General features: G+C 32.0%; 1 pseudogene across 1 annotated transcript; it reads left to right on the top strand.

Annotated features, from left to right (window-relative positions):
• The first annotated feature begins 1559 nt into the window (after nucleotides 1-1559).
• Nucleotides 1560-20882, top strand: LOC143227529 (cardiolipin synthase (CMP-forming)-like; annotated as a pseudogene). Its single transcript, XR_013015008.1, has 8 exons — nucleotides 1560-1811; nucleotides 2725-2798; nucleotides 10205-10366; nucleotides 10613-10742; nucleotides 15737-15822; nucleotides 18234-18302; nucleotides 19253-19344; nucleotides 20496-20882. The product of XR_013015008.1 is annotated as a cardiolipin synthase (CMP-forming)-like (transcript).
• Nucleotides 20883-23418: the final 2536 nt, after the last annotated feature.

The following is a 23418-nucleotide window of genomic DNA, read 5'->3' on the forward strand; positions in this document are numbered from 1 at the left end:
TGGCTACCTTCTGTACAGTTAGTAGTGTAGAATTAGGGACAGGGACAGATAGCCTTAATTACTTTGCCGTATACACTGTTATAACGTATATTTTATTTGTTGTTGTTGGAAAGGTCCTTTGAAATGATTTTTGTGAAAATAATGCAAACCAGTCTATGTAACTATAACAAATTAGTTTAATGTTTGCTAAAGGCTACCATTATTCGTACACAGTTGTGGGTCGTAGTTCACAAATTTTATCTTCACTTTCAAGATGAATTTTCTCGTTAATATATAAGTGTTATTACAACTAACGAACATATAAACTTACTTATAAATTGTACAATGACATGAACACGCTCAGTAACTAACACTGATCTGAATACTTGATAAATTCTCAATCACTAAAGCAACTGAAAACGGACTTGATGCTTCACTGATTCTCATGTTTATGACGTGTCTTTGTTTCTAGATATTTACATAATTTCTCAATCGTTAATATTCACGAACATTCTAGGCATTTTAATAATACCTTTGTACGTTTTCTAAATATGTTTACGTTATCATATGAAGAACAATCTCTAGCAAAGAAGCATATTAAAACATAAAATATGGTTTACAACAATACGAAATAAAATTTTATCAGTTAGTTACAACTGCGTTAAAATAGACTGAAGAGCAGGTATCAACGTAGAAGGTCTTTTATTGTATTTTATTTTATGAATTTTGAAAGAAGAAATTCCCACTGTCTGGGATTAGATTTTTAAAAATCACGTAATACTCTATAGACAATTCGACGATATATATATATAGGTATACTCTTATAACCATATATATAACATGTATAGAGTATTCCGTATTGTGGAGAGCGCTATCTTTTGTCGTACATTGAATAAAGATTAAAGACTTAAACAATAAGTTTTTCTCATTTATTATCAACAGAAAATAACATTAAACTTTCTCAAGTAAATATTTTCAATTACGGAAGTATAGTAGTTATTTAAGATGCATAAAAAACAAACAGTCGTTACTTACGGTCTATTGGTAGTGAGATTAACAACTGATTGTGCACAAGAAAGTTAATAATTGTGTTTTATAACACGTTCTTATAGTTCGGGTTTAAATTTATTTACATAAAGTTTCATGCGAGTTTTGTTTCGTTGTTTTTGTTGTAACAGTGATTATGAAGTTGAAACAGAACTAACAGTTCGTGCATAAACTTTATACGCATGTATATTAAACATTTAAAGTTATAAATAATTTTTAAGCCTAAATGATCGTGTGGTGTTAAATAGCATGACCTTTGGATATCAGGATTAATTAATTTATTAACAGTAGGCGGTTTTCTGATGTGATTCCTGTTGGAAATTGATGTCGTCATGAAAAACTTTCTTACTAACCTGATTTCTCCTATTAAACTGTTCAGATTCTGTACTTACGAAGTATTATGTTATAGCCATACAAATAGAAGTGTATCTTGTTTTTACAGAAGTATACTAAATAACACGAACTTGTTGTACGTATCAAAATCAAGAGTCAGGCCATGGCCTGCCTTTTGTTGGTCCTTTTCTGAGATTAGCATGTGTAACTGTGTTAAATTTAATTCAACATCTGCTACCAACTGTTTTTCATTTAAACTATGTGGGATTGGCAAACATTTCTCAACTCACAGAGAAGCCTTTGCAAAAAGAAGTTCATTAAGACACAATCCAGAAGAAGAAAGCCAAGATATAACAGTTACCTTAACTGGCCATTCAAAGTCACGATTACCCAGAACAAGTCCTAGGTTTCTGGAAACTCGGAAGAAAGTTTCAAGAAGAATGGTTGAAATTGTGAGTTCATGTGCTGCCTGGAGATGCACAGATAACAATGAAATAGTTTTAAACTGTTTATACAGATTGCTAGATTTTTTAGTTACTCAGCAACTGTCAGATCAGATATATACGTTTGTGTAAGTGAGACAATATTTAGAAAAGTGAAACATTTTTTGATTGATGTTATTTCAAAGTTTACGAGCACATTTACATTCATCATTTACATTTGTGTTTGGTTGTATTGAAGACAATGCTTGTATATGTATGATGTTAAAGGTCTAATCCAAAAAATTTAATTTCCCAGTTAGGTAAAACATCAGCAGTTAGGTTTATAGACCTGTTATTAGTTTGTAGAAACTCCTAAAAAGTTTGACATAAGTTTTTTTTTATTGCTGGAAACCATTTACTTGCAAATTAATTAATTAAAACAAAAAAAAAGAACCTCTCAGCATCTTCTGAAATAACTTGTGAGCAAAATAAGCCAAATTTCACCCTCTGTGTATATGTATCACAGTCCAGAATAATTTAATTGTAACTTATTAGGATAATTAGTCTACTGGTTCATAATTATTTTTTATTTTATTTTCCATGATATGATCTTATGACTTAAAATTCAATTTTATATATATATTTTTTGTTATTGCACCAATATTAAGTCTAATATCAATTTGAAAAAGTATAAACTCAAATAAACTTAACTACATATAATTTAAGGACAGCAAGAGGCTTGTTTGTCCATTAGGCCTGACCATCCATTGTACTAAAATGTAAAATAGGACACTCAAAATTAGTTTTTATAAGTTAAATAACTATCAAGTGTACTTTTAAGTGCTCTTAAATTAACAAGAGCCCATCATAACTGTAGACAACGTATACCAGATGTCAACTACCCTGTTAGAGAAATAAAAATTTATGAACTTTTCCATTCCAGTATCATTCTAGTAGCCCTGTTGTGAACCATTTCCAACAACTTGGAGATCTTCCAAAGTTAAAGAGTCTGAGAATGTACACAGTACTCCAAATATTGCCTAACCAGTGATCTTTAGACTTATATTCCACATTTCTGTTTATATAACCTGTTTATTTTTCCCACCTATAACAACAGCACATAGAGACTGATTGACTACTATATCAGGATCGCTTACTTTCATAATATTGTTGAGAGTATTCCAATTCAAATGTCTTATAATTAATATTATGGTATCCTGCATACACTACCTTGCATTTATTATAATTAAACCCATTTACCATTTATTTGTCCATCTCACTAAATGATCTAAATCTTTTTGTAAATTAGCACCATTCTTTTCACAGCTAGTAAAACCTTAGACTTTGATGTAATCTGTAAGTTTAAGTAATTTATTAACTATTCCTTCATCTATGTCATTAAGTCAGAAAAAAAGCAAAGGTCCTAACACTGAATCCCGAGGTACTTGTGACTTTGCCCAGCTTGACTTAAGTAATTTATAACAACTTTGTTTTCTTCCTTCCAGCTAGTTTTCTAACCATGGAGCCAACCTCTCCCTCAGAACAATGTAGATAACATTTGTGACAAGCCTTTTATGTATAATATGCTATCAGAAAATATAAATACATTGAATTTATACCTGTACTTTTGTTATATACGTAAGCAGTAACCCCTTCAAAGAATGTCAACAGGTTAAGGCAGATTTATTTTCCTATAACAAAACCATCTTAACTATTCAACAGAATTTTGAGGACCAATCAAAGGTGGCAAGCATTGCACTCATACAGAGCAGTAACTTCTTTGGGGTGAGAAATTGCATTTTTGAAGACAAGAATGAATTAGGTTTCCTTAGGAGAAGTGCAGGTTTTTAATATTGCACAGAGCACCATCAGTGTTCAATACAGCCTTGAAAATTTTTAACTTTGTTACATGATATTACAAAAGATTTTTCATTGGACTTTCAAAAATGTTTTCCATTGTTTATGTGAGATTAATAGACATATAATGATTGGGACAAATTTTATTACCTTCCTTGAAAAGAAAAGTTATATTAGCTAACTTCCTATCCTCTGGTACCTGCCCACTATTCATGAACTTAGAAAAAATAGTAACAAGTGACTTACATATCTGGTTTCTAATCTTCTTTAAAATCCATGGTTTTATCATTTTTTAAATTTCCTAATTTTTCTTAAACTCAGTAAAAATTTAAATATCTTGTTCACTTTTGCTTCAATCTTGTAACTGTTTAGAATGAGGAATGTTGCTCAATTCTTCATTATTAAAAATTGAAGAAACAAAATTTAATAACTAAAACATTCTATAATCATCAGAGGTTAATCTTCCTGTATCAACTGTTAAAAGCTTTACTCCTATCCTAGTATTTTGCTTATCCTTAATGTATTCAAAACATCCATGCTATTGATTTTTATATTTTCAGCCAACCTTCTTAAATATGTTTTTGATTTACCATTTGACCACTTCTCTTGATCTTTTATAATCCTTAAAATCTCGCATTGTTGTGAACTTCTTATATTTAATTTTTTTTTAATTTTATATTTTAACCCTTTATAAGCCAATCTAGTGTTTCTAGTTCCAGTAACGTTTTTTTCTTATATGCCAAAAAAGTGGGCGGGAGCTTGTCTTTAAGATGCTTGTATAGTTATAAATGTTATATGCTATTTTATACAAGTATCCTGTTTTTGGTGATCTTTTCAACAGTTCCTTTTAAAGAGTAGCTAAAACCACTTACAGTATTTAGTATGAGCTCTCACTAGTCTAATGACAATATTCAGTACAAGTTAGTTTTCTCAGAGATAAGTGGTTTTAGCCACACTGAACAGAGCAAGAAAGGGATTTGTGATGGCCTTTAGCGTGTTTAAAGCTGCATCTGGTCTGATTATAAATTAGATGGGAATACCTTTACCAGTATTATGGAGAAAGACACTATCCTAGTGTAATGGTTGATCAGTATATTTAGCCATTCCTACAGTGTACTGTTGCTTGTGCATACCAAATAAGATTTTAGATTGTAGCTACAGAAATATTGTATCAAAGTCTAAAAAGGTTATAATTTTATTGTATGAATAACTGGTTAAATTACATTTGAAGTATTGTGTTCAGTATTAGTTGAGCTCCTTGTCTTAAGAAGTACATTGGATTGTTGGAAAGGGTCGAGAGAAGGGCTACCAGAATGGTGTTTGGGATGGAAGGGTTATCACATGAGGGGAAAATGAAATCTTTCAGGTGTATTTTTCTTGGAAAAAAAGAAGAGCTGGAGGGAATCTGATTGAGTTGTTTAAAATTAAGAGAACTGATGATACATCATATTTATCAGTGAGAACAATAGGATTAGAAGACACAAATATAAAGTTTGGCATGGTAGGACTCATCTTTGTCTAAGACTGTTTCATTTTTCTAACAGGGCGACTGGCTTTTGGAATGGAATGTCTTCAGAAATGGTGTTCACAGTAAATATAAGGGAGTTTAATGGAAGGCTTGATAAATATTTGGAAGGCAATGACTATCTTTCAGTTGTTTTTTAATTAGAAAAAAAAATGTGAGTGAATAGGATGGTCTGGATAGACCAGTAGGCCCCTTGTTGTCTTTCCTTAAATTTTATATTAATCATGTACCCATTGTTAAATATGAAGCCACATAAGTCATGTGCAGTTTTCAGTATAATACCTCAACATATGTAGGAACTTTTGGAATTAGCTGATACTGACCCCTTGTAAAATGGCTTCCCATTTTGTAACATACTCTTAATTTAAAAATATACTTCAAAAGAGGCATTTGTAAAATAATAAATGTTAATAATAATACATGTTACTGGTGTACCTAGTGGTGGAAAGTAAACCTTTCCCTTTATCTTTACTAGTTATATCTTGTGTTCAGGCTGTTGCTGCAGAAAGCATTGTTTTGTGGCTATGTAGGTTGCCTGTTTTGTCTGGTGTATAATATCATTTCCATATTGAACAGAGTGGCAGTTGTAAGTCTCAAAGATGCTTATCTTGCATTTAACTAAAGATGACAGGGTAGATTTATAAAATGGTTCATCTTTGTATTCTTTTTTCTTTATTAAGGAAAATAGTATTTCTAGATTAACATTGCTATGGAAGCTTAATGACATTCCATAATAGAGGACAATAACTAAAACCAATAAAAATCTATTTCATTATAAAAATAACCACAGCTTCTGTAGTAATTGTGGTACACCTTCAGTTTGCATTTTCAGTATTTCACAGTCCTATAGGATTTGATAGTTAATACATTCTTCGAGTAACCGGGAAAGTTGCCATAACGTTTACCTCGCTCTTGAAGACAATTTCTTTTAGGGACATTAAAATTGGATCAAGAATTAGCATCTTCTTCTGAAATGCTGTTAAATCTGTATCAGAGTTGTCAAGATCTCTTGGTGTTAATAAGCTGATATACTGCTCAGTTGTCTGTTGAACACATTGTGTTTAAGTGGTGCGAAGAGTTTCTTACACCATCATTCATTATTTTCAATGATGTAAGAACATTTTCTTTCATGAACCAACTGAGCTACTACTTTAAAAATTCTTTGAGAACTGGAATCACTTGATGAGGAATGCTTTGTTCCTTCTTTAAGACTGTGTTAATTTGTACAGAGAGTACTGAGTTTACAAACAGTAAATAACTGTAGCTGGATCATATTTAATCTCTGTGAACCTTTTCTTTGAGATTGCTGCACATGATTTGAGAAGTAACAGTTAATTCAGAACCCCCCTCAGTACTTTCTCTGAAGAAGGAATGTTGACTTTAATTCCAAATTTACTAGATCTAATGAGTTGGGAAAATAAATAGAGATGGTTTTAATAATAACAAAAATATTGCATGTGGGTTATTATCATAACTTGAATTATAAATATAAATTGGATGAGTATGACCCTAATAGTGTCATGAAAGAAACTAATCATGGTTTAATTGCTAATCAGTCTCTTAAGCCATCTAAAAAGTGTGCTGTTGTTAGTAGTAGGGCAAATAGAATTTCAGGTTGTGCCTACAAAAGTATGAAATAAAAGTCAAAATGGGTTACACTTTCATTGCATAGGCCACATGTGGAATATTATGTTCAGTCTTGGGCTTCTTACCTCAGGAAAGACATTGAAGGCTGGAAGGAGCTCAGAGGAATGTTACTAAAGTGGTACCTGGGATGGAGAGGTTGTCATATGAGGAGAGATAAAGATCCTTATAACTGTTTTCTCCTGAAAAAGAAGAGTTAGAGAGGATCTGATTGAAATATTTAAAATTGTAAAAGGAATTGATAATGTTGATGTACCAACATTTTTATTACTTAACAGCAAGAATTATAGAACTAGGAGATGCTAATATAGATTTAGGGAAAGTAGAAGTCATCTTTAGCTAGGACTTATTTTTGATATAGGGTGAGTGGCCTGTTTATTGGGTGGCCTTCAAATGTTGTGGAGGTAGTAAATCTGAGTGAGTTTGAAAGAAAGCTTGATAGAGGTATGAATGATAAGGGCTGGCTGTAGATTTTTTTAATAGTTTTAGTTTGACTTAGAGGATGGGAAAGCTAAGATGAACCAACAGTTCCCCTGTTGTCCCTAAACATACACGAAATGTGGCAAGCTTTGAGTAAAGTACACAAGTATTTTGTACTAGAAAAAAAAGACGTTTTCAAAGTATTCTTACTGAACTGGTGACTTCCGTCTGAGTCAGACTTATGTGCAAGGGAGTGTTTATGTGCAGGATAAAAATATTTTACTTTCAGTTTATATACTGCAGTTACATAATCTCCCAGATGAATATCTACTTTTTTTTTTTTGTATTCTTGTGTATTGTTTCTGGTAGTAACCTTCCTCTCCCATAAACTCTCACTAAATTAACAACTTTAGGATGAAATCTGACATACAATATATAATACTATGATGAATTACACTCTTTAAAAGTTGTGGTGCATTCACTGTGTTTGGTTTTCCTCTATGCATGTAGGGTTAATTGAGTGATGTATACATTTCTGATTTAACCTCAAACAAGTATCTTAAGCCCTTCCCTTTAAATCTCCCTACATTCTCACTGGATAACCCAATGCAATATTTCTGTGGCTTCCATTATTCAAGACAATGTCATTGACCATTTTTAAAATTTAATTGGCAAAAGCATTGTCACTGCAATCAGGTACTTCTAGCATCACCATCTAATTTCTTCTGATGAAGAATAATAAAAAAGTGAAGCAGTAAAGGATTCAACTTGTCTCCAGATGCACATCACTACTTCCACTATGATAATTGCATTGGTACTTCATGGTGTGAGAGTATTGTTAATTATGGCTGTAGTCCACATACATTTTGGTTAGCAATACTCACGTCACTGAATATTCTTCTGCACATTAGGCCTAAGTGTTCTCTAGCTTCTAATGGCAGGTTGTGGTCAACAAGAATTGTTCCAGCTTCACTTGTCTTCCAAACAAGATCATTTGTGAAAGCTCTGAAACTCAATAAAGTCTGTAATTTATCCACAACTACAGTTGCTCTCTGCTTGTGTCCAGAACTTTCAACTTACAGTTTTGCAATCTCAAGACTTGTATATTTAATGTAAATAACTTTATAACAAACTATACAAGACAGGTTCTCACTTCCCCTTTTCAACATTGTCGGAAAGTATTATATAGGAAAATGTCTTGTTCAAACAAAAATTGTACAATTGTACTTCAAAGCAAGTTACAAAGAATATGTAAATTTGGGGAATGGTCAGTTATATGAGGGTAAGTCATGCATATGTGGGCTATGGCAAAATAGTTCAGGCTAGGGACAGTATTCCTGGCCACACTGACTTTTATGTGCTGTGACATAAATACTATTCAGTATAGGAATGCAGCTTTACCATCTCTAGCATTGTTATAATTAGGTAATACTGACCAGTTTGAACTTTCTTGTCATGTAGGATAACATTTACCACTACAACTCAACTTGTTACTAACTTCCTAGATATTGAATGAACTGACTGACCAACATCTTTTCAAGAGTTGAATCTGACTGAAAATGTGGGTAAGATGTTCTGGGAAGGTGCCAAACATTGTTAAAGAGCTAGAAGGAATTGTAATGGAGAAGTTTGGGTCATACCATAAAACATTCAAGAAACTCATTGTGATTATGCTATGTTGATGTGTGACTTATACTAGTATATGTATTTTTCAGTAATATTTAGCATCACGTGGCTGATCACATGACACACTTTACATAAAAAATGAGTTAAGGGTACCATTACCATTTCTTAATGTTAATAATTGTGCAGTGTTGTCTGGGATTATTTCATATATATATTTTAACAAATGTACTTCAAATCTAGTCTTATAAACAAATGAATAACAGTTGGCACTGATATTAGTACTGTAAAAATATACATATAAACTAAACTTGGTCATTAATGAGGTTTGCAGGTTTTACTGTCATATAACAGAAGCTTTTACATTATACAACAAGATGGTATAGATTTTATTTACAGAAATTTAAGTTTAAGAATAAAGAGGTAATCATAACATTCTACAAAACAGGTGATGTCTTATAATGAAAACGTTTTTACAAGATTAATGAGGCTTTATATTGAACATTGGATACACAACTAGTGAAGTCCTTTCCTGGAAACTCTCTCAATTTGATCTGGAGTCTCTGGAAATTTATTGAAGTTATTAGTGTTGAGGTGACTAAGGCCTAAACCACAGGGAACTGCTGGTTGAGTGCTGTGCATTTGTTGCATGTTTTTTAAACTGTAAAATGATTTGTTCAGTTGTTGTTGTGGATTGAGTTTCACCAGTTACTTCCAATTGCTCTGTGATAACATTTGCTATTCCAGCTTTGACAAATATTTCTTAGTATTTTCCTTAAAGAACGGTAACTAATGTATTCAGCTTTGTATTGATACTTTCATGTATCAAGTCTTCATGAACCTAAATGTTTTTATGACATCAGTAATGAATACAACATTTAAAAATGGAATGTAAACTATTAGAACTTTAATGCTGTTTTTTATTGGTTCATGTTTAAAAAATACAAACTTTTTTGACTGAAAATGGTGATAAAAATTATCAAAATGATATATAAGAAGTATTATACAGCATAATATCTAGTTCTTAAAAAAGTCTGGTTCTTTGTTCATACAACCATTGTTCAAAATGTTGAAAACACACTTCATTTCTGTTGATTTTAATTACAGTTGAAACATGATTTCAAGGTTTTCATAGATACTGTTTAATAACAGCAGATATGCTTTCTCATAGCTAAAATACAGAAAACTAATTTGAGCAGTTTATAAAACTTCTTCTGCTAGTTTTGCTAGTGTTATACACTGCTAATGTATGAATTTTTTATTTTTTAAACTGATTTTAATTTGTCATTCTTAAAATACAAGCTTTTCGTCACTTACAAAAAATTAATTTTTTTGTGAGGTGGAATTTTTTTAGCTTTAACAAAATAGTTATTTTGCAGAAGGAAAATGTTATGACAATTCCAAATGGACTGTGTCTCTTAAGAATAGAGCAACTCCTCTGCTTGGCTACCTCATCCTTGTTGGTAATTATGAAGCCTCATTTGGTATTTTTACTGCAGCCGGAGTAACTGATATGGTAAGCCCAATTATTTGTGTTTTGTATTAAATGGTATTAAATTTACATGATACTAAAATTTCAAGTTAATCTATTTTTTCATGATTAATATATGGCCTCACTGTTACAAGAGCTCTATTACTCACAATACCAGATCTGTCAAATATTATATTATTTATATATTAAAATGTTGTGTATTTTTCATTACTTCTCTTTACAGTTTAATCTTTATTTTCTTAACTAGTTTGTTTTTCTTTCCTTCATCAGCTAGATGGCTACATAGCTAGAAAGTTTCCAAGCCAGCAGTCAGTAATTGGGAGTTTTCTTGATCCAGTGGCCGACAAGTTCCTTATTGCAACATTGTTTATCACACTTACCATTGCAGGACTTCTTCCTGGTTAGTTTCAAACAGCTGGTTTTATTATTCATGAAAGTTTTTCACTAATTTTAAGTAAGTGTTCTGACATTTAGAAAACTGTTTGTAAGACAGCTATAGTGCATACGGGTGAGGACCTAGATTCTACAGTATGTGTTTGTAGGAGAGCTATGGAAGTTTTATGTAGTTAGGTTTAACATTCCATTTAAAGGATATTCATAGAAGTTCCAGATGAAGATTTCTGGTTCCATCAGTGTAGATTCCTGTACGTTCTTAGATGATTTCCTCTGTTCTGGTTACCTTCTTGTAGATTCAAACATTCATCTATGTGTTTTTATTTATGGCAAATTATGAAGGGCTGGTGAAGAATCTGGTTGTTAAGTGGTGCTTGGATCACTGAACTTTGGCCTGTAGTTCCTATACATCGGGTCCCTGGGGTCACTATCTCGGTGTTAGTTGGTTTCTCATTTGTAAATATAATCAACTGTGTGCCAGTATTATACAAGAGGAATTGTTGATGCTATGACTGGTTTTAGTGTTTGAGTATAATGCTCATGAAATAGTAGTGTTTCTGCATTGTTCGTAGTATTTTGAGTTTTTGACAGTGGAGCAGATCTTCATGGTGGGTGGGGTCATTGGGCATTGACTTTTCTTTTTATCTGTAAAGCTGTGTTGTTTTTTTGAAAAAAGAAAAACTAACAGTAAATCAGTGACCACAAATTTATGATTTTGCATACACACACGCACACCATTTCTTGCAGTACCTGTTCTGTTTTGTTTCTTCTTTATTGTACATACTCTTCCAGATACACCTCTTTTTAAGGTTTTGCCTTTTTCAGGCAAAAATGTTTAGAGGGGCTTGTGAGATATACAGTATTGGAAGTTGAAATTCTCATGCTACCTTAAGGATCTCCTTACTGTCTGAGAGTCAGAGATTCTTGTCTGATCACTTTAGTCTATGAGCATTATCTTTATGGCAAATCACCACTCATAAGAATGGAAGATATGAACCAACTAGAGTGTTGATTTTGACATTTATGTCTCTGTGTGCATCTACCAAATTTAAGGCAACAGGTTATCAGAACTGTAGAGTCAGGCCATGCATTACAAACTCTCAGATGTTTTCACTGTCATTGGTTCGGACACTACCTTAACACGGTGGTTTAACTTGTGCTTGTTGTGGGAGTAAGGACCATGACAGCCATAAGTGCATTCTTCTTACCCTAGATCATGCCCAAAGTAGATGGAGGAGGTACAGAGGATAACAACTACCAAAAATATCTCTGTATCTCGAGATGACTGGTGTGGGTATTAAAACTTTTATTAAAATAAAGTAGTGAATAACCTGAAGATGACCTAAGAAGGTTAAAACATTGTTCTCTACTCTATTTTAGTTAAAGTTTTAATATCCATACCAGCTGTCTTGAGATACATTTTACTTCAAGTGAGTTACTTGTTATCATCAATAAGTGTGGCATTATGCTGTTAAACCGTTGACACGTTACTACATTTCACCTACATAGTCTTTATTTTGCCTTGCTAATGCTCTTTTGTTGTCCATAGACAAACAAGTAGATAAGTCAACATTTACTCCCATCTACAGTGATGAATGTGTGTGATTGTGACCTGTTCACTCAGCTTCAGTGTGCAGGACTGTAGTTCACTCTTTCCCTTGCTCTCTCTAAACAGACCAGTGGGAACCTTTCCATTCATTCCAGTACATAGTCCATGGAGTTGACCTTCTGTTGATAAATGGTAAAAAATGATCATAAATCTAAACAGCTCTTCACAAAGATCTCTTCAACATTCTAGATGAAAATGGCAATTGTGAAAGTATGGAGATTTTCTCCATAATTTGAGTGCCATGATAAAAACCTTGATTGATTCTTAACATCCTGTATGTATCTCTTATGGGAAAGGTTTTTGAAAGCTGCAAACACTATCAACATTTGGCATTATTCATTTTACATCTCTTGCACCACCAGTTTCAAGAACATTTGGAACATGATTTAATAATTGAATGTGAAGTACGCGATGCATCTTCTATAAATTTTACAACTAAGCAGCCAAGAAACTGTCGATTTACAGGGTATTTCTAATGTAGAGGCTTACACATCCACCTGTTCACCCACCATTATGACCAATAAAGTCCAAGACAAAAGAATTCCACCTTCTTTTCAACCTGACTGTAATTCTGAATGCTACCGATAACTCTCTCTGGTGAAAATTAAATGTATTTTACACCAGTTAAACTGATTGACATCCATTATGAGATGATAAATCATACCTTTCTTGTCTCTCTTCATCTTCTAGTTCTTTTCATCAGATTTGGCAAGAAGAGAAGTGTTCTGATTTGCTGGCATTGTGCTGTTGTTGTCCATTTCAATAACTCTGAGAAGGGTTCCAAGATTCCTTTTAATTATAGGCCTGTTTCTTTGATGAGATGTCTGTGTATAGTTTTGAAGATTAGGGTTAACACTTATTGATTTTCTGGAATAACAAAACATTTCTGTCATATAACATTTCACCGTGGATCATCTGGTTGGACATGAATCACCAATCAGGGAGGTCCTTCTCAAAAGGGAGCATCTTGTGCTATTTCTTTTATCATCAGAGTACTTACGAAGTAACACAGAAGTTCAGGGTTTTATAAATTGGATGGCTATTTGTAAATGTAACATTTTGTGAAGAGGTTATTTTAAGTATACTGTTCTTATCTGTCACACATAAATTCACAGAATCTGAGAGCTGTATCTTGAGTTTCACTCTTTTTACACTTAAAATCAATGCCATCACTGAACAACTTATTCTGATAAAACAGCCTAAATATTCATAACTTTCAGATTTGTCATCAAATATATTCTTTTGTTGTTTTTTTTTTACTTTTAATCCCTTATCTGTGTTCAGTTTTTATTTTATTTCTGACCATGTCAGAGTTCAAGGGAACAAGTTTACCATGTGGCCAGATCAGCCTCCACAGATGTTGTCAGTTGAGCTGAGCAATTAGTGGAATTTGAAAATCAATTAGCTGTTGAACTTATTTATAAATTGCATTCAACTAATAAACTGTTTTCATGTGAGGCCCATATTGTTGGAATAATAAAAAATAATAATAACTGGAAACTGATTTTGATTGATCTGTTATCTTACATGACACTTATTGATGTAATCTAGTTATCTTATATAAATGTATATTTGTCAAGACCGTAAATTTATATTAATTGTACTGATGTAAGATCCTCATTCATACAGGTGTTGATTGTAAGGCAGCTGGAGAAAAGATTTTATTGTTTTATCTTACATTAGTCTAGGTAGTTTTTATTGTTTGTTCTTACATTAGTATAGGTCATTTTTATCTTACATTAGTCTGGGTAATTTTTATACTTTTGTCTTACATTAGTCCAGGTAGTTTTATTGTTTTGTCTTAAGTGAGCCTAGGTCGTTTTTGTCTTACATTAGGTAGTTTTTATTGCTTTATCTTACATTAGTCTGTGTAGTTTTTATTGTTTTGTCTTGCATTAGTCTAGGTAGTTTTTGTTTCGTCTTACATTAATCTGTGTAGTTTTCATTGTTTTATCTTACATTAGTCTAGGTAGTTTTCATTGTTTTATCTTACATTAGTCTAGGTAGTTTTCATTGTTTTATCTTACATTAGTCTAGGTAGTTTTCATTGTTTTATCTTACATTAGTCTAGGTAGTTTTCATTGTTTTATCTTACATTAGTCTAGGTAGTTTTCATTGTTTTATCTTACATTAGTCTAGGTAGTTTTCATTGTTTTATCTTACATTAGTCTAGGTAGTTTTCATTGTTTTATTTTACATTAGTCTAGGTAGTTTTCATTGTTTTATCTTACATTAGTCCAGGTAGTTTTCATTGTTTTATTTTACATTAGTCTAGGTAGTTTTCATTGTTTTATCTTATATTAGTCTAGGTAGTTTTCATTGTTTTATCTTACATTAGTCTAGGTAGTTTTCATTGTTTTATCTTACATTAGTCTAGGTAGTTTTCATTGTTTTATCTTACATTAGTCTAGGTAGTTTTCATTGTTTTATCTTACATTAGTCTAGGTAGTTTTCATTGTTTTATCTTACATTAGTCTAGGTAGTTTTCATTGTTTTATCTTACATTAGTCTAGGTAGTTTTCATTGTTTTATTTTACATTAGTCTAGGTAGTTTTCATTGTTTTATTTTACATTAGTCTAGGTAGTTTTCATTGTTTTATCTTACATTAGTCTAGGTAGTTTTCATTGTTTTATCTTACATTAGTCTAGGTAGTTTTCATTGTTTTATTTTACATTAGTCTAGGTAGTTTTCATTGTTTTATTTTACATTAGTCTAGGTAGTTTTCATTGTTTTATCTTACATTAGTCTAGGTAGTTTTCATTGTTTTATCATTACATTATTGTCTAGGTAGTTTTCATTGTTTTATCTTTCATTAGTCTAGGTAGTTTTCATTGTTTTATCTTACATTAGTCTAGGTAGTTTTCATTGTTTTATCTTACATTAGTCTAGGTAGTTTTCATTGTTTTATCTTACATTAGTCTAGGTAGTTTTCATTGTTTTATCTTACATTAGTCTAGGTAGTTTTCATTGTTTTATCTTTCATTAGTCTAGGTAGTTTTCATTGTTTTATCTTTCATTAGTCTAGGTAGTTTTCATTGTTTTATCTTACATTAGTCTAGGTAGTTTTCATTGTTTTATCTTACATTAGTCTAGGTAGTTTTCATTGTTTTATCTTACATTAATCTAGGTAGTTTTCATTGTTTTATCTTGTATTAGTCTAGGTAGTTTTCATTGTTTTATCTTATATTAGTCTTTGTAGTTTTTATTTCACTCTGTTTATAAAGAATAAAATTATGTGCTGATTCTTAACTGTTTTTAAGATAATTTGCTAAGTACAGTATTTGTATTTGTTACCATACAGTTTGTATGTATATATATGTTATCTCAAAAATGATTGTTTCCTTTTATAATTTTGAATAATATTCTTTTAATTTCTGTCTTTAACTTCTAGTTCCTCTGACTGCTCTGATTGTAGCAAGGGATGTATGTTTGGTAACAGCTGGTTTCTACATACGATACAAGTCGCTGCCATCACCTGTAATTTGTTCTTTAGCTGTCATGTTGTCAAGTGATATGTTAAGATTTTGAAAAAATATTATTTTGTTATTATGCTACAGTTGTGTGTTGAAGCAGATCATGGTCTATGTTCTGTAACTTATCTTTCTGTAAAATTATAGATTTAAAAACAATCATACAAGGTTCAGATTTAATGTTACTGTTTCCATTTGTATACAAGTGCTTACAGTGAGTTCAGTCATCTTACATTACAAGTTAATCATTTTGTGATGTGGTTAAAACATCCTTCTCATATCAAAAGTATTAATTCTTTATTAAAGTTAACTTGTACTTCTCAGTTGAAAGTAATTATTTTGCTGTTGCTAACATACACATTTATTAAAAATATTCATTATAAAGTTCAGTTAACACACACTTGTGTTAAAAATATTCATTATACATTTCAGTCAACATACACTCCTTATGTTAAGGATATTTGATATGGATTCTGATTAACATATATATTAGAAACATTTTTCCAAAACATACTTACCTTCCCTCACACTATAGCTATTACTGGACTGCCCAGGTTTCTATCTTTGCTCATTTAAGCATTGGTCTGATTTTTTTTTACTTGATTCTGTCTTTCATACCCCACATAATTGCCATTAGTGATATGTCTAGTGACACTCTCCACCTGCCTCAGTGTACCCTCTATCCGCACTGCCGTGCGTAAGCAATTCATTCAGATAATGTTATCACTTTTTCTCAACAGAGCGATCACTAATCAGTTTCTTCAAACTACAACCATTTGAGATACTTTGAGCATTCTTTGTTTAGTTTGTTCATAGAACAAGATTTTCATTGGCAAGCTGATATCCAGTATGAATATCCTAGAATATTGGTTCCAGCACATAGGTGAATCAGGTCTCTCCTATCTCACCTGTGATATCTAGTGTCACACAAGAGTCTAGGAGGGAGTCATTCTCAGTTGGGACTGTCAATGATCTTATTCATAGTGAAATGGAAACATATATTCCATTCAGTGGTGTTACTCCAGGGCTTCAAATGACAATGATCCTAAATATTCTGAAGAGGATTTTGATTTTCCTTTTCCTGCTACTTTTATTCTGTTGGCTTCTCAGTCTGCCTGCAGGACAATGGTAAGTTTACCGATTTACCACACTGATGACCTGGGCTCAATGTCCTATTCTGTGAGGTATACAAGATTCCGTTATTCCAATCCTTGTTTACTTCAGTGTTGCTTAACCTCACATTGTGATTCCAGTGTCTTGGAATGCATCACTCTATGGCTACAGGTTGAGATGTACTCATAAGAGAGAGAGAGTGTGTGTATGTATATAAATATATCATGTGGTCCAGTTGCCCTAGCTACCAAGTGGGATATAGGAACCATGACCCATAATTCTAGACCCAGGCAATGGAATCTTGGCTATCTGGGCAGAGCCTGGCCAATAGAGATGACAGATCATGCACAGTTCCACCCAAAGTACATGAGTTAACTTCCAGGCAAAAGGTGTACTGGGATAGAGGGTGCATCAAAATAGGTGGAGATTGTCACAAGACAGTATCACCAAGAGCTGTTAAGTGGGTTATAAAAGACTGGAGCAAGTGAACAAAAATCAGACCACTGCTTAAGTGGGCAAAGGAAGAAACCCTGGCAGTAGAGTGACAGCTGTAACTGGAGTGGAGATAAGTATGTTTTTAGAAATAGATTTTTAATTTAAGAAAATGTTAACTTTTTGAGGTTCATTTACCGTATACTTTTTGTGTTTGTCAGTTAACACGGTTATGTTAAAAGTATTCATTCTGCATTCCAAACATACATTTTAATAATTGTTGTTTAAGATGCATAAGACAGGTAAATTAATATGCAGAATTATACATAGACTTTATGTACAGTTCTTTTCATACTTTGTGTTTTAACCTGGAAAATATTTTGTGTATAATTCTACGTACATTTCTGAGGTTAAAAAGTATTCATTCTTTAATTAACTAGGCAAACAACAATTTATAACCCTAATGAACTGATTTAGAACATTGGTCTGTCTTCTTCAGGTGGTGTTTGAATATGAAATATTCAGGTGATAGTGTGCTCCACAATAAATAAATCACTTCATTTTGGTTGTTTGCCTAATTAATATTAGATTAGTATAATCTGATTCCTTATTCATTCTGTAGTCCAGAACATTGTGATGAGTAGTTTTAGTTAGGAAGGGAAAGGTCTGATGTTTGGGTTCCAAGGCTTAGCCATTTAGCCTGTATGTTACGTAAGGTGCTATTCGTATTGAAAATACCAAAATATATTTAGTGCCACATAGATAGAGTATCTGCAAAGAAGACATTTCTCCAATGCTTTAAAAATAATAACTAATTTACTTTAGGATTTTTGTAGTAACTTTTTTTTTATGAGGATTATTTACTTGGCACAGAGGACTCTCTCCAGATACTTTGACGTGACTTTCCCTACAGCCAAGCTTTCTCCCACTTTCATCAGTAAAGTAAGTTCAGTTTTAAAAGAAAAATACAATAATAATAATAAACAAAGAGAGGGAAAAGTAATTCTTGATGATGAGAAACCCACTTGAAATAAAAATGTATCTCAGAACAGCTGGTTTGAGTATGAACCAGATTCAAAGAAAACAAGAAAACACTTTCATATGTTTTTGAACACTGCAAATCAAATAAACACAACCATAGAAAACATCCAGATACTAACTAGGGAAACAAATATAAACAAATGCAAAATCAAAGAAGCCCTACTTATAGAACAACTAAAACCAATATAAAGGAACACCTTCATATCTATACTAATTAATAACCTAACATCTAACTGCAACGCCCCCTGTTTATACTCTCGTCCCTGAGACGTGCCCGTCAATGGTCACATTCAAACTCTCTCTTTCGTAACCTGAAGATGACCTAGGAAGGTCGAAATTTGTTAGTAAAGGTGTTACTACCCACACCAACTGTTCTGAGATACAAAGAGATAGACTTATCAGTATATTTATTTTGAGCTAAAAACAGAACATAAATGTCATTAAAAATGCATATGCTTGTCATGTTTAGACAGGATTTCTAGGTTATCTGTGTTTGTTGTTATGATTTTCATAATTTATGAACATTCCTTTTAGTTACTAAGTATGAAATGTATTTCTTGATTTCACAAATTGTTGTCTGTAATCAACAAAAACTTCTCCAAGGAACCATTAAATGTAGTCAGTACATGTTACAGCAGATGGATTAGCAAGAAGTTTGATGTAAAATAATACTGGTGTGTGTTCAGTGGAACATTGATTAAATAAGTTACTGTGAATGATCAGGTAAAATGGGACAAGAAGTTATTACGTGTGATCAGTGAATGTTAGCTAAATATCCATGTGTGATCGGTAAGTGTTTTAATACATTCATTAAATGTCAGTCTAAGTTTTATTTTGTTATATTATTATAGGTGAATACTGCAATCCAGTTCTCTCTGGTTGCTTTCACACTTGCAGCTCCAGTGTTTGGATACGTCGATCATCCATACATGAAACTTCTGTGGTAAGTTCTTTTGTGACGTATGAAACGTGAGTCGTTAAAATATTTATTAATTTTGAAATATTAATCCTTAAGTTTAGGACATTATTTACATAACCCTCAAGGTGTTGTTTTCTATAGTGTTCACCTCTCATGGTGAAAATTGCTGAGACCAAATACAGTGTCTCTCATTGTATGGTATGGTGTGGGGTATTGTTCTCAGTTACAACACTTGGTACAAAGAACTGATGATAAATATTGGGTGAAATCATGTAATTTTATGTAAAATACTTAGAAGACCTCAGCTGTAATCAGTAGGGTTAATTACAGTATGGGTGGTATTTGTGTTTATTCTTTATTATGTAATTTATTTGGGATCACGTAACCTAAACAAATCATAGACTCTCAAGTAATTTGACACAGGAATAGTGTAGCAAAGTGTTTTCTAAGCTAATAATTCTAGTGTTGATGATGGTGTTAAATCAGTTTGTTTTGAAATCGGTAAAGAAAAAGTTTGTTTACCTAAAAGTAGCAAAACCATCACATAAGTTTACAGTAATATGCTATATAGTATAATACACAGGATTTAAAGTAGAAGAGAATAGTTAAATATTTAATTAAAGTAAATGTGTAGCTCCTCTTTGTTCTGTAGACAACCAGAAGTCTTGACCTAAGAGTAAAGACATTGATGTAATTATGTAATTTATTTCTGTCGTAATAATATCTTCAAACATTCTTGCTTACGCCTTGTTAAAGTATTATGTTTTTGTGTTATTTATCCAATAAATCTTCTTATATTACAACTCCAATGTCCATTACTTTAGTATTAATAGTTTAAAGCAAAGTGTGTAGTACTGGTATTGAATTTCTTGTGAAATTCAGTTGTTTGGAAATTAAGGGATAACTGACATTCCAGACACTATGTCTTATGGGAATTATGAAGTGTATAACCTTTCTGTATCTCTCATTAGATATCAATCCTGAGACCAAAACATTTAGAAACTCCATAAGTCCAGTGCTTAGAACACTTAACGCCAACTTTAATTGTATTATTCTTATTGTAATCTTGTATCAACTTGTGCATTATTAAAATATCATAACCATATAAGGGTGTCTAACTAATTAATTATCATAATGGAACCAAGATAGTTAATCATTACGTGTTTCCTTTTCAGGTACTTGACTGCTGTCACGACCGTGTCTTCAGGCGTGAGTTATATGTTCTCCAAAAACACTTACAAATTTCTCAAATCACGGTCACCCAAAAATGTTTAATAGTAATTTTTTATATATAAAGAGAGACTGATGTTTCTCATTGTATAGCTAGCTAGCTTTCAGCTGGTCAACCCTGAAATCCACATTTATCTTTAGAACAATTGTTTTATGTACAACATGAGACTGGTATGATTATTTTCAAGTTGTTACTGGAGAGTAGGGTGTAATCTACATTTTAAAGCTACTGGCTTTTAATTAAGTAGCACTTCAATTGTGAAAGTGCCTGATGATTAACAGTAGAAGTTCATGATGCTTTTGAAGCTGATTAAATCTTTTTATTATTTCAACAGTTTCAAGTGTTTCACTTATTCACACATGGTCTAGTAACCCAGGTGAGAAACATCCAAGTTTGTTGCTTGTTGAAAAATGGTACAAGTTCTTTTAAAAATGAGGCATAAAAAACTCTGTAACTGCCATCTTTGAACTGCTACATTGGCACATCCATTACAAGGTGAAGGATGAACTTTATTTTGTTACATAATCATACAAAGAGATATCTGTACCAAGGCTTTAGCTTCTCATTTAGCAGTGGTATCTTTTTCAGCCTATAATTTGGCTATAAATATATAAAATACAGAAAATGTTTCAGAAAATATTCTGGGATTTATTGATATTAAGGAGGAAAACCTTTGGGACTGCTCCGAGAATATAAAATAATTTTTTTTCTGTGCAACAGAAACGTTGTGATAGAACAGCATTCATAGGATTGAGAGAGAGGCTGGGCTAAACTGACATCAATGAAAATTAAATCTGGAATATAAGATAATCAAAAACAGCTAACCCAAAGTTTGTTTAAAATGATGTTTTTCATATGCATTGGGTTTAATTTTAATAATTGTCATGTGGTGTGATGTAGTAACGTTTTATTGTAAATAAACATTTTTCTGTGTGTGCAATGAACCAGATTATGACCAGGGTGGATTTAAGCCTATATGCATAGTCAGTTAAAGCAAAATGAGGACTAGCAAGCCCATATTTGCTTTTGCTTGATGTATAATGTTGGTATGAATAGAAGCCCAGTCAGCTTTAGCTAACTATTAAATCTGCTCCTGATTATGATAGGATCACAGACTCACTACCTCCAACTATTTTAGCCTGTGATAAGACATACAAAATATAACTGGAACAACATATATTGTTTGTATACTGTGTGGATATTATAACAAAATAGTAAACATTCATTTTTGCCCAGTTCTAGTGCCAAATTTTAGATAATTGCAAAAAGATGTTTTATATTTTCTAAAACAAATTGAAAAATAATTTTTTGAGTTTCAATTTATAATAACCACTGCAGCTGTCTGTTCAGACATGGCACATGGTCTGTAGCACGTTAGACAATGAGTATTGTGAACAGCTTTGAGAAGAAGAAAAAAGACAAGATAGTAGTAATGCTGCCTTTGTTATGTAGAGAGAACTGTGTCGAAGTATTTAAAACTCTCCAGTTTCTTCCATAGTTTTACCTGGATCTTGTGAAATAGTTTCATTTTTCTAAATTATTGCAAAAACATACACAGACGGAAGATTCTTGACATTGCTGAGAATCAAACAATGTTTCAGTGTCCTTTAGAATAGAAGATGCTTACCTTGAAATATGGGTTAAAGCACTTGGTTTAGTAGAATTATCAGATAATATAGGATTACTTCTTCAGTCCTTGTTTAATTCTGCAAAGTCTTGATACTTCAATATTGAAGTATTTTAATAAGATAGACTTAATTGTATAATTGAAATTGGCAGAAAATATTAACACAGACAGATTGGGAGCAAATCATAGTAAATATGGTAATGGTGTATCAAAACCTTAAAAATTCCACATTACACAAGTTGGTCTACTTAGTTTCACAAAATTGGTTAATGTTTTAAAAAAATTTTGTGAACCAAAGAACCCAGGTCAACACTACTTTCTAAAATATGTGAACAATAAAGCGTGTTAAAAATGGAAGATAACCCATATTGGTGTGTCTCTGATGATAATGTGTAAATTAAAGTATTTATTATTTAATTTCGGTATTACAGAAATAGTTTTGGGATTAGTTTTTATCTTAATCTGGGATCAAAAGCACAAAATGTAATGTCTTCCTTTGTTTACAATTTGGCATGCCCCCTGGTGGCACATTGATGAGTCTGAAGGTTTCAATATCCATAGCAGGCACAGCGTGGATTGCCAATTGTGTAACTTTGCATTTAATTACAAACAAACAACTTGGCAGAAACTGTTATGGTACTGTGATTTCCATGAACAGGCCAGACTAAACAACAAACATTTGACATGTAGTCATTTTCTTTCTTGTACCATTTTAAATATATGTATGTGTATTAAATAAATTGTCTTTTTTCAATCAACATTTCTGTGGCTTATCTATTCCTTATTTTCATGTACAAAATGGTTAGAGAGTCTTGTTTCAACTTTTACGTTTTATTTTCTCTTTAATAAAATAAAAGAATGATTCTTGAAGCTCCATTTTATTGTGTAATGTCTTACTTAGTTTTGGATTTTGAATGTTTATTGTGTAATGTCTTACTTAGTTTTGGATTTTGAATGTTTATAGTGTAATGTCTCACTTAGTTTTGGATTTTGAATGTTTATTGTGTAATGTTTTACTTAGTTTTGGATTTTGAATGTTTATTGTGTAATGTCTTACTTAGTTTTGGATTTTGAATGTTTATTGTGTAATGTCTTACTTAGTTTTGGATTTTGAATGTTTATTGTGTAATGTCTCACTTAGTTTTGGATTTTGAATGTTTATTGTATAATGTCTCACTTAGTTTTGGATTTTGAATGTTTATTGTGTAATGTCTTACTTAGTTTTGGATTTTGAATGTTT

Source organism: Tachypleus tridentatus, chromosome 9, assembly GCF_004210375.1.
Source record: "Tachypleus tridentatus isolate NWPU-2018 chromosome 9, ASM421037v1, whole genome shotgun sequence".
Classification (NCBI taxonomy): Eukaryota; Metazoa; Arthropoda; class Merostomata; order Xiphosura; family Limulidae; genus Tachypleus; species Tachypleus tridentatus.